At 48.4% G+C, this 10,483-nt stretch overlaps 1 protein-coding gene across 1 annotated transcript in view; it reads right to left on the reverse strand.

Moving 5' to 3' along the window:
- lzts1 (leucine zipper, putative tumor suppressor 1) overlaps nucleotides 1-4,992 on the reverse strand; it is a 17,529-nt gene extending 12,537 nt beyond the window's left edge. The window contains exon 1 of the mRNA XM_029830309.1: nucleotides 4,824-4,992. The gene's annotated coding sequence lies outside the window, so the exon portion shown is untranslated. The remainder of the gene's footprint in view (nucleotides 1-4,823) is intronic.
- Between the last annotated feature and the right edge of the window lie 5,491 nt (nucleotides 4,993-10,483).

Genomic DNA, 10,483 nt, shown 5'->3' on the forward strand with positions numbered 1-10,483 from the left:
CTTAACCTTAACCCTAGCCCTAACCCTAACCTAATCTTAACCCTGACCTTAACCCATAACCCTAGGCCCGTGACCCTGCTAACCTTAACCCTAACCCTAACCTAACCCTAATCTTAACCCTGACCGTAACCCTAACCCTAGCCCTGACCCTCTAACCTTAACCCTAACCCTAACCCTGACCCTGACCCTTTTGCTGTTACACTAACCTGTAAATGACAGTTTCACTTGCTCATTTTCAAATTCCCTTTGATTTCAGGTTTTAGGAAAGTATACATGTGTAGACTTCCGAAGGGAGTTAACAACAAAAACGGAAGCAGAGTAAAGATTTCTCTTCTCTCGGAATAATCTCGGAATAATCAACAAAAGAAATAACAGTTTATACACGACAACAGACTTTGAGAACTCATGAGGAAAACGTCCTCCTAAAAATGTCCGAACATTGCCAGTAAAATGAGGATTCTAACCCTAACCTAATCTAACCTAACCTGAACTAACCTAACCTAACCTAACCTAAACTAACCTAACCTGAACTAACCTAACCTAACCTGAACTAACCTAACCTAACCTAACCTGAACTAACCTAACCTAACCTAACCTAACCTAACCTAACCTAACCTAACCTAACCTAACCTAAACTAACCTAACCTAACCTAACCACGTCTCAAACAGGGTTTTAGGTTGTGGGGCCAGTTCCTGCTCATGGTCCCCACTTTGCTAGTAGAATGAGGATTTAGTCCTTCTATTGTAGGTAAAGTGAGGCACGAGATGCACACAGACACACGTGTGTATCTGCTGGTTGTGAATCAGTGACAGAATTCAAGCAAACTGAGAATGAAGTGTGTGCTACCGAGTTTCATCCGTCATGTTGCTGCTCATCTGCCCTCTCAACTGACCATACAAGCACACACGCACATGTGCAATATGCACGTGCACAACAGCAGCCAACAGTAACTAATTGGATAATCTTGTTAGAGTATTGTAAGGAGATTCAGCTATGAACGAGTCTTTACTGCTGAAGAGCAAAATACCAGGCACTCATTTCTGCCCCAGAGTGAAGAGATAGAGTACCAGGCACAGGGGAGGGAGGGTGTGTGTGTGTGTGTGTGTGTGTGTGTGAGAAAGAGAGAGAGAGAGAGAGAGAGCTATATATTTACTGTTCATTGAGGAGTTATAGAGAAAAAGTAAATAGATAGTATATGTAAATAAAGTCAGCTTGACTCTTTTTTTCGTTTGTTATTTGAACCCCTTCTGACAAGGACAGGAGAGGACGATTAAATCAGGACCAAAGAGGAAAATTGTCCTGTGAAATTGAGGCACTCTTGGAATTACTCCTGTGCTGTCCTGCATCTTTCCAATCCCCTACATACTTGGTTGCAATCTAAGATCTATTCAGAAGTTGATTTGTTCCCATGAATTCATATTTTATAGGCTCCAGTTACAGACAGTCCTACACCAGGACATGAACTACAACTGTTCACGTTTCTCTCTTGTGGTCAGGCCACTTCCAGGAACCAGAGACAACAATCCGGGGTAGGCTTAGGTAGACCAAAGGGACAGCGTGGCTGAGATCCGGAGCTCTGCTTGCGACTCCCAAGCCTTAAGGTTTCCCCCAGACATCAGTGATGGTTTCGGGGGGACGCCATGTGGCAGGATACACGGTTGATTGCAGACAACATTCTCCCAGGAGGTTTTCATGCTTCCTTTGCCGACCAACTTTATGGAAATTTTGATCTCATTTTCCAACAGAACTCGGCACCTGCCCACAGATGACCAATACCTGGCTTGAGGATGTGGTATTCCTGTCTGTGATTGGCCAGCCAACCTGTGAAGAAGACCCCCAACCATGCAGAAGAGCCAAAGGCTGCTGTCAGAGAGAACCATGGCTTCCATAACAACCTCTGTCTGCCGTCATGCATCGTTATATAACTGACCTGTAAAAGAAATATTGGATCACGGGCCACAATCAACGATGGATACATGTGATAAATGGTTATGATACAAATGAAGCTAACGGTAGCTGCTGCAAGCCCCCACCAGGATTGTGCTGGAACTGTCACTTCAATGAGAAATGTTGGGTTTAACCGCACGTCTGCTGAGGTCGTATCACTTAGGTCTTTCCTTGATTACTGCTGGAGCCAGAGAGGCGACACTGTGGAATCTGCGGGCAGTTTTACAAGAACCATTGGGACCTGCAGGAACCTACCCCGATCGGCCATTTACAGGAACTTTATGGGGGTCCAACAGAGTCTCTGTTTCAGTCTAGGTACTTAGAACGGCCCCACAAAACTCCTGGGGTATTAATTTTGCTCGGGTGACAACCCATCCGAAATGTCCCACAACAAAAGTGGCGATGCCACCGAGGGGTCCTACCCCAAACTGAGCGGCGCAGCTCTGGAAGTACTGCCTCCACTATTTACCAGGCACTCCCGCGGTGGCAACACGCCTATGGGTTAAGTTTTTAAATGAATTTTCTAATGACATTAAATATGCCATCACAGATTAGGTCAAACAAAAATCCGCCTCTATGTTTTTAAGAGATAAGTGATGTGTCCTGCTCCCCTTCGTACGTCACCCTGGCAGCTTGACCACAGAGAAAAATGTATTTTTAATGGAGTCTAAATGAGAGCCTCTAGTCCTGAAATGAGGAGGGGAATTTGTGCTCATAAATGTAAAGAGCCCTAAAATGAAATATCCCATTTTTATACTTTGGATTTCTCTATTGAGCACCAGCCGTGCAAGATTGATTATTACCTCATAACTGCACTTTTCTATAAAACCTCAAACTTATTGAACGCCTTGAAATTTGTCCAGGGGCACTTTTACAGACCCCTATTCATCTGAAGCTTTACAGAAAAATCCGCAGCTCCATCATCATGAAATATTTACACCCACGGCTTTTACCCCAGTCTATATACAGAAAGGGGCAACAAATTGTAACAAGGGGAAATATTTTTAGACATTTTTAGTTATGGCCCATCCATTAAGGATGAATATTTACCTTTTCCATTACCCTTCACTCATGAACGGGGAGTCTTTTACTCTATTATGCATGATATGACATCCTCATAAATATAGAATGTATATGCGTCAGAAACGCTCTGTTTTAGTCAAAGCCCAATAACGGAGACCACAAACAGAAGGAGGAATAGCTGCAGCAGAGGTGCTCAGCTACTGACGGCCTCCTCAGGTCCAGCATCCATGTAATATAATATCATCACCACATGCAGAAGATGCCGTTACACCAACAATGTGAGCATATCTAATATAGCAATATTATGTTTTAGATGATGATTGAACAACGCTAAACTGCTTCATGACTAGTTGAGAGAAGAAAGAGAAGATGGAGGGAAAAAAGAGAAAAGTACATTTGAATTCTCACTCAACATCAGTGGATCACTTCTTAAAATCTAAAATCTAAAAACATTTTCTTAGATTTGATAGTGTGGAATCACGCGGGAGGAGAAGAACGAGGCCTGGCACCGGCGCCCATTGACCCTGCAAGCTGAATACTCAACGATAAGCTTGTCGGTTTGGGTCATGATCATCCTCCCGTGTGTGTGTGTGTGTGTGTGTGTGTGTGTGTGTGTGTGTGTGTGTGTGTGTGTGTGCATGTATGGTGTAATGTGGGAGTAGGAAAAGACACAATGAGCTCACTTTTAGGAGTCTATATCATTCTAAAACAGCTGGAAATGTGTGTTGCGGGCCAACCCCCCCCCACCTTGTAATGCCAGGCTCATCATCACGTGCACGCTGCGTGTCCTCTCAACACTGAAATGCCAGAACTGACTAAAGTAATTGCTGACACTCAGCTTCAGCCACTTAGCTGCTTTAAATGCAGCCATATCAGAACGCTAGAAAAAGATGTTTTATTTTCGGGACTGAAAACTTGAAGACATGAAAAATGAGTGCGGAGATGTTCAGATAACGTTGCGCCCCCTCTCATGGAAGTGTCCTGGGTATCTGGGACGGTTATTTTTAGTTGAAGTGTCTTCTTTAGCAGGTCATGGCAGCACTTTTATTCCTTAAACGCTACAGACGCAGAGCTGCATGGCCACATGATGGAAGTGAGCCCGGTCATTTAACAGGGAAAACACGTTTTTACAAACAGTCCCTAAGAGTCCTGACAAGTGTCAACATCCATTTCACCCCCCCCCCCCCCCACCGACACTTTCTTTTATCTGTTTTTTCTCTGCAAACTAAATTGCAGGACAAAGCATGGTGGAACATGCAAGAACAGGCCCCCCCCATAGCGTTCCCAACCCACTGTCACCAACATAATGTCCCTTTATTAATAGGCCCCCCAGGTCTCAACACGCCCACGACTGGACGCAGAGGATTGTGCTGATGAAGGCGACCAACACAGAACACATGCATCTACTCTGATGCTATCAGGCAAAAGCATAGAAATCAGAGGATGATGGGACATAAATTAATGAACACACCCTGCAGACATGGAGACACTTTGTGATTAAACCAACAACCCGCTGGTGCCGACTCCAATTTCCCTGAACTGCTGTGTTACCGGACATTCAGGAGAACCGCTCGCTGCTGTTGAAGCGGGTTGAACGCAGTGGTTTGGACACGATTGTCAGTTTCTCCACAGACCAAAAAAGGGCCGATATTCAGAGCTTTAACTTTAACGTGAAGACGAAGCACGATTCCTCCGTAACAACAGTTCAGGGTTGTTTCAAACCACATCAGGAAACACCAGGAAACACCTGGAATTGCGTCCACGCAGGGAACGTGCGGAGACGCTGCATGTCTGCCCCACATAACCTGACTTCCTTTAAAGTCTGACGGGGGGGGGGGGGGGGGCGGCTCACCTTCGTTCTGCTCCGGGTCCCAAAGCTGCATCGATCACTGGGGGGACACTGGCTCTCAGGCTGGAGGTCACGGTCGTCTGCTCTGGTCGTCCCCTCACCTCTCCAACACCTGGAAGGGTGATCTCTCCATCCCATCTCCCAGACTGACGACATTCCTCCACAAACAGGCTCTTCCCTCCCTCCCTCCCTCCCTCCCCCCCCCCCCCCCCCCCCCCCACCCAGCACTCCTACCCTCCTCCTCTCCACCTCAGGCTCCAGTTCTTCTGTAACTCAGCGCTCTTTCTTCAGCACTTCCCCTCCAGCCCCCCCTTCCTCCACCTCCATCTCTCTGTTTTCTACCATAATGGCTCCGTCCTTTTTTCTGGCCACTTATGTCGTGCACATCCCTCCTCCGTGCACTCCTGGTTGGCTGTAGGCTGAGACTGTTCCTGAAGCCCAGCGGTCAGCACGAGGAACCTCGTAGACGTGACGCAGTGACTCTTTTGTGCTGTTACCCATCATGCTCTGCTGCTGTAACCGTAACCTTCTTTTGCTCCCTCTCGGCTCTCGTGCGCACGTTTGGTGCGCTGATTTATTCATGTGAGTTGAATGAATGGTCAGCAGCATGGTGAATGTTGCCATCATCTCTGCTCCTCCTTCTCCTCCTCCTTCTCCTCCTTCTCCTCCTCCTCCTTCTCCTCCTTCTCCTCCTTCTCCTTCTCCTCCTTCTCCTCCTTCTCCTCCTTCTCCTTCTCCTCCTCCTCCTTCTCCTCCTTCTCGTCCTTCTCCTTCTCCTCCTTCTCCTCCTTCTCCTTCTCCTCCTTCTCCTCCTCCTCCTTCTCCTCCTTCTCCTCCTTCTCCTTCTCCTCCTTCTCCTCCTTCTCCTCCTCCTCCTTCTCCTCCTTCTCTTCCTCCTCCTCCTTCTCCTCCTTCTCCTTCTCCTCCTTCTCCTCCTCCTCCTCCTTCTCCTCCTTCTCCTTCTCCTCCTTCTCCTCCTTCTCCTCCTTCTCCTCCTTCTCCTTCCTTCTCCTCCTTCTCCTCCTTCTCCTCCTTCTCCTTCCTTCTCCTCCTTCTCCTTCTCTTCCTTCTCCTCCTCCTCCTTCTCCTCCTTCTCCTCCTTCTCCTCCTTCTCCTTCTCCTCCTCCTTCTCCTCCTTCTCCTCCTTCTCCTCCTCCTCCTCCTCCTCCTTCCACCAACATTCTCTCTCTCTCTCTCTCTCATTTTTATTAGAATGAAAGGACGACCTTTCGCTTCTTTGACTGTGCACGTGGCCTTGGGGGAGACGTGCACGTCTGTCACTGGTCCTGGTTTGTATTTGGTCCTTTCTGAGCACAAATGTTTATATTCTGGATACGCAGGCGCTCCGACCCACCCGTGGGAGTGAGCTGCAACACGACGCCGCGGATTTGAGCATCGTTGGAACGTACACGATTAAAATGGTTAAAATGCAGCTAATCTGTGTTTATGCCTTTTATGTCCCTCATAAAATACTGATAAAAGGTGGAAACATCCTGGTTCCTGTGCAAATATGGGCCCAATAATTACACCTGATGAAATTATTGAAATCTTTCAAGGATCTATCACATGAATGTTTCTGGAGAGCACAGCAGCACAGCAGCACAGCAGCAAAGCAGCACAACAGCACAACAGCACAGCAGCACAGCAGCACAACAGCACAACAGCGCAACAGCACAGCAGCACAGCAGCACAGCACAACAGCAGCACAACAGCACAACAGCGCAGCAGCACAACAGCACAACAGCACAACAGCACAGCAGCACAGCAGCACAACAGCACAGCAGCACAGCAGCACAGCAGCACAGCAGCACAACAGCACAACAGCGCAACAGCACAGCAGCACAGCAGCACAGCACAACAGCAGCACAACAGCAGAACAGCGCAGCAGCACAGCAGCACAACAGCGCAGCAGCACAACAGCACAACAGCACAACAGCACAGCAGCACAACAGCACAGCAGCACAACAGCACAACAGCGCAACAGCGCAACAGCGCAGCAGCGCAGCAGCGCAACAGCGCAACAGCGCAACAGCGCAGCAGCGCAGCAGCGCAGCAGCACAGCAGCACAGCAGCACAACAGCACAACAGCACAACAGCACAGCAGCACAGCAGCACAGTAGCACAACAGCACAACAAACAGCTGCGCAACAGCACAGCAGCACAACAGCACAACAGCACAGCAGCACAACAGCACAGCAGCACAGCAGCACAACAGCACAGCAGCACAGCAGCGCAGCAGCACAACAGCACAACAGCACAACAGCACAACAGCACAGCAGCACAACAGCACAACAGCGCACAGCAGCACAACAGCACAGCAGCACAACAGCACAGCTGCGCAACAGTACAGCAGCACAACAGCACAACAGCGCACAGCAGCACAACAGCACAGCAGCACAACAGCACAGCTGCGCAACAGTACAGCAGCACAGCAGCGCAGCAGCATCACGAAAAGCGTCAGTTTCTGTTCTTAAAGCAGCAGCTGATGGAGTTTTATGTCAGATTTGCTCTTCCAGAAGGGGCCCAGCCTCCCGTGCACACGCACGCACGCACGCGCGCGCACGCACGCACGCACGCACACACACACACACAATACACTTGAAGATCAATACTTGGCTGAATGAACCCTGCATAATGTTGTTGATCCAACTGGCCCTCAGTCTGTCTGTCTGTCTGTCTGTCTGTCTGTCTGTCTGTCTGTCTGTCTGTCTGTCTGTCTGTCTGTCTGTCTGTCTGTCTATCTATCTATCTATCTATCTATCTATCTATCTATCTATCTATCTATCTATCTATCTATCTATCTATCTATCTATCTATCTATCTATCTATCTATCTATCTATCTATCTATCTATCCATCCATCCATCCATCCATCCACCCACCCACCCACCCACCCACCCACCCACCCACCCACCCATCCACCCACCCACCCACCCACCCACCCATCCATCCATCCACCCATCCATCCATCCACCCATCATTTAACGTCTAACATGAGCGATCACGGCTGGTGGGGAATGTGACAGATGATTGTATCATTTCCCAGGACAAACTCTTCGTCCTCTGAGGCAGCATTTCATAATCATAACCGGCAGTAATAAATGAAGCCAAAACACTTTAGTACAGGAACGTCTCCTCTTTAGGGTCGTAAACAGGTATCAGTGACATTGACGCTCCGCTTTAATTACTGAGAACTACTCCCCGGAGCTCCCTCTGTCTCCCTAATAGCATTTGCAGCGCTGCCTGAAATGGTTTGTGGGTGCCGCGCGAGGCGCTCCATCATTGAAACTGTCTGTTTGTACAACATTCATACCTCCTCACTTTGATTCACACAGCCCATTTGGAAAAAGATAAAAGTTTGCATTCGTCTGTGATGGGCCGGGCTGCACTAACAAGCGTAATGGCCTTTGGAAATGCTTCTGTCTTTTCTTTCTGAAGGGCTCCTCTCTTTTTCCAATCTCCTGTCAAGGCTTAGAGCTGCGCTGTGTATCGGGATGTTCACCCGGGCCGGGCAGGAGGGCACAGGGAGATAATATTGACAGGGGCTGTTGTCAGACACTGATAACCGTTGTCACGCTGGGGGAGAAAGAGGTGGAGAGAGAAGCGCCCTGAAATGTGAGCAGAGACGGGGAGACGGGATTTGAGTGAGAAAAGAAGCTCAGGAGGTGGAGACCGAAGCAAGGTGAGGCACAGAAGTGGAGCTTGAACAAAGGTTGTATTGATTCTGTTGCCTTTGTGGGTCACTGTCTCACAGGTTGGCAGATGATGTATGGCTGCTCCATCCCAGCAGGGGGCCGGAGGCCGAGCAGCAACGGCTCCCCCAGCATCGAGCTGCTGGACGTCACAAATCCCCTGGGGGCAAAATGTAAGAACACAAAATCTATAATGAACTCCCCGGACACCCTCAACATGTCATCTCGGAATCAGATTCCCAAGTTTTCCCAAGCATAAACACGGTGAATGTGTCCTGCCGGTGGAAGCGAGGCTACGCGTAAACACTTCAAAGCAGCGATGGCCGCCTCTCTGTGCGGGGCGGTTTGCCCTCCCCACCGCCTCCCTCGCCGGCAGCATATAAATGAGCCTGGCACCGAGTGGTGGGGGCACACGGCAACAGCCTGTCCGATTAGATGAGGATAATGAAGTTATCCATCCCACCGTCCCGCACACCTGATGAACAGCACGAGCTGGCTTTACACGCTCACATATTAATACTGTCACTGAGATGAATGCAAGAATGCGCGCTTGGGTTATTAGTATTGATTAATGTACCAAGCTGAAGTCTGCTTTTGATAGCCATTTAATTCGTCAATATACTCTATAATACGCTGCCTGTTGATGGGCCGGGCGAAGAGAAAGCCTCATTTTGGAGACACAGAGGGAATAATTATGTACAAACACACACAAAACTGCTCATTAATATATATCGTGATGCCCCTGAGTGTGGAGGTGATTCAGCATTTGCAGCATCTGGCATCCTTTTACATTTAAACTGAGATTTGCATATCCTGAGTCCCATAAATCAGGCTTAAAGGAGCCATGATTTAAGATGGAGATGCAGGCTCATGAAGTCACAAGGAGACTGTGCCCATATGGATCACCACCAAAGTCACCCTCGTCCAGCCGCTTCGCCCTCCAGGTGTTACGTGCACAATCTAAATTTCACAGATCAAGCCATCCGTCCCCTCCCGCGATTAACAATTCTTGGGGGGTAACAACAGCAAACTGCTCTGAGAAGTCTTAAGCATCTGGTAATAGGGATTATATGGAGTGGAACTGAGCTATAAATTGTTGCAAGCTGCAATGCTATGTAGCGTGAACAGAATAGCAGAGTAGACCCCCCCCCCCCCCCCCCCCCCACACACACACACACACCTGTTAACAAGCCTGTTAAGGTTACGTTAACTTGATTATGCTGTGTGATTTCCTTGAAAGACGGATGGTGGAATACATGTAAATTAGCTCCCATTTTTGGCCTCGCGCCTGCTCCCAACAAGTGTTTCAATTGAATGAGGAAAATGTCCGTAAGTTGTTACTGTAAAAGCTGCTGAAAACGGCCCGAACTATCGCATAATTACACGTCTGTGATCAGCAGCACGACCCTAAACAAACGTGTTAATACTTGCTGCACTAATTAAAGCTGGGCCCTGCCGCACTAATCACTTATGGGAATCCTGCTGTGGACATAACACCAGCTATAATTGCACTTTATTCCAACAGCTCTTTTATCTGCCGGCTCCTGTAGGGTGGCCATAAACCGCTCACCAGCCTGGACCTTAACATAACAGCAAATTACCATTTTCCTTTTTATCAGTCTGGATATGAACGATCATCTTTTTCAGCAGGTTTAAGCGAGTCGAAGGTGTTCTGACAGTTTGTGGCCTCAGCTTTGCTGTAGGAGTGAAAAAAGATCCAAAAGCGGCCGATTGGCTTCACAAGGGGGCACTGTTGCCATTCAATTCATCAAGCACAGTCCCATCAGACATTATGTTTCATTTTCTCTTGCTGATGATATCATACATGAAATGAAATTATGTTATTCCTTATAAGCTGGGGGGGGGGGGGGGGGGGGCATTAACAACAGCTCCCCCAAATCTCTTCTTGGTTAAAATTAGCTGTGTGATCCAGGGGGCCGTCCCTCCATTGTGCTGGCAGCACACTGGGTCC

Source organism: Takifugu rubripes, chromosome 21, assembly GCF_901000725.2.
Source record: "Takifugu rubripes chromosome 21, fTakRub1.2, whole genome shotgun sequence".
Lineage (NCBI taxonomy): Eukaryota > Metazoa > Chordata > Actinopteri > Tetraodontiformes > Tetraodontidae > Takifugu > Takifugu rubripes.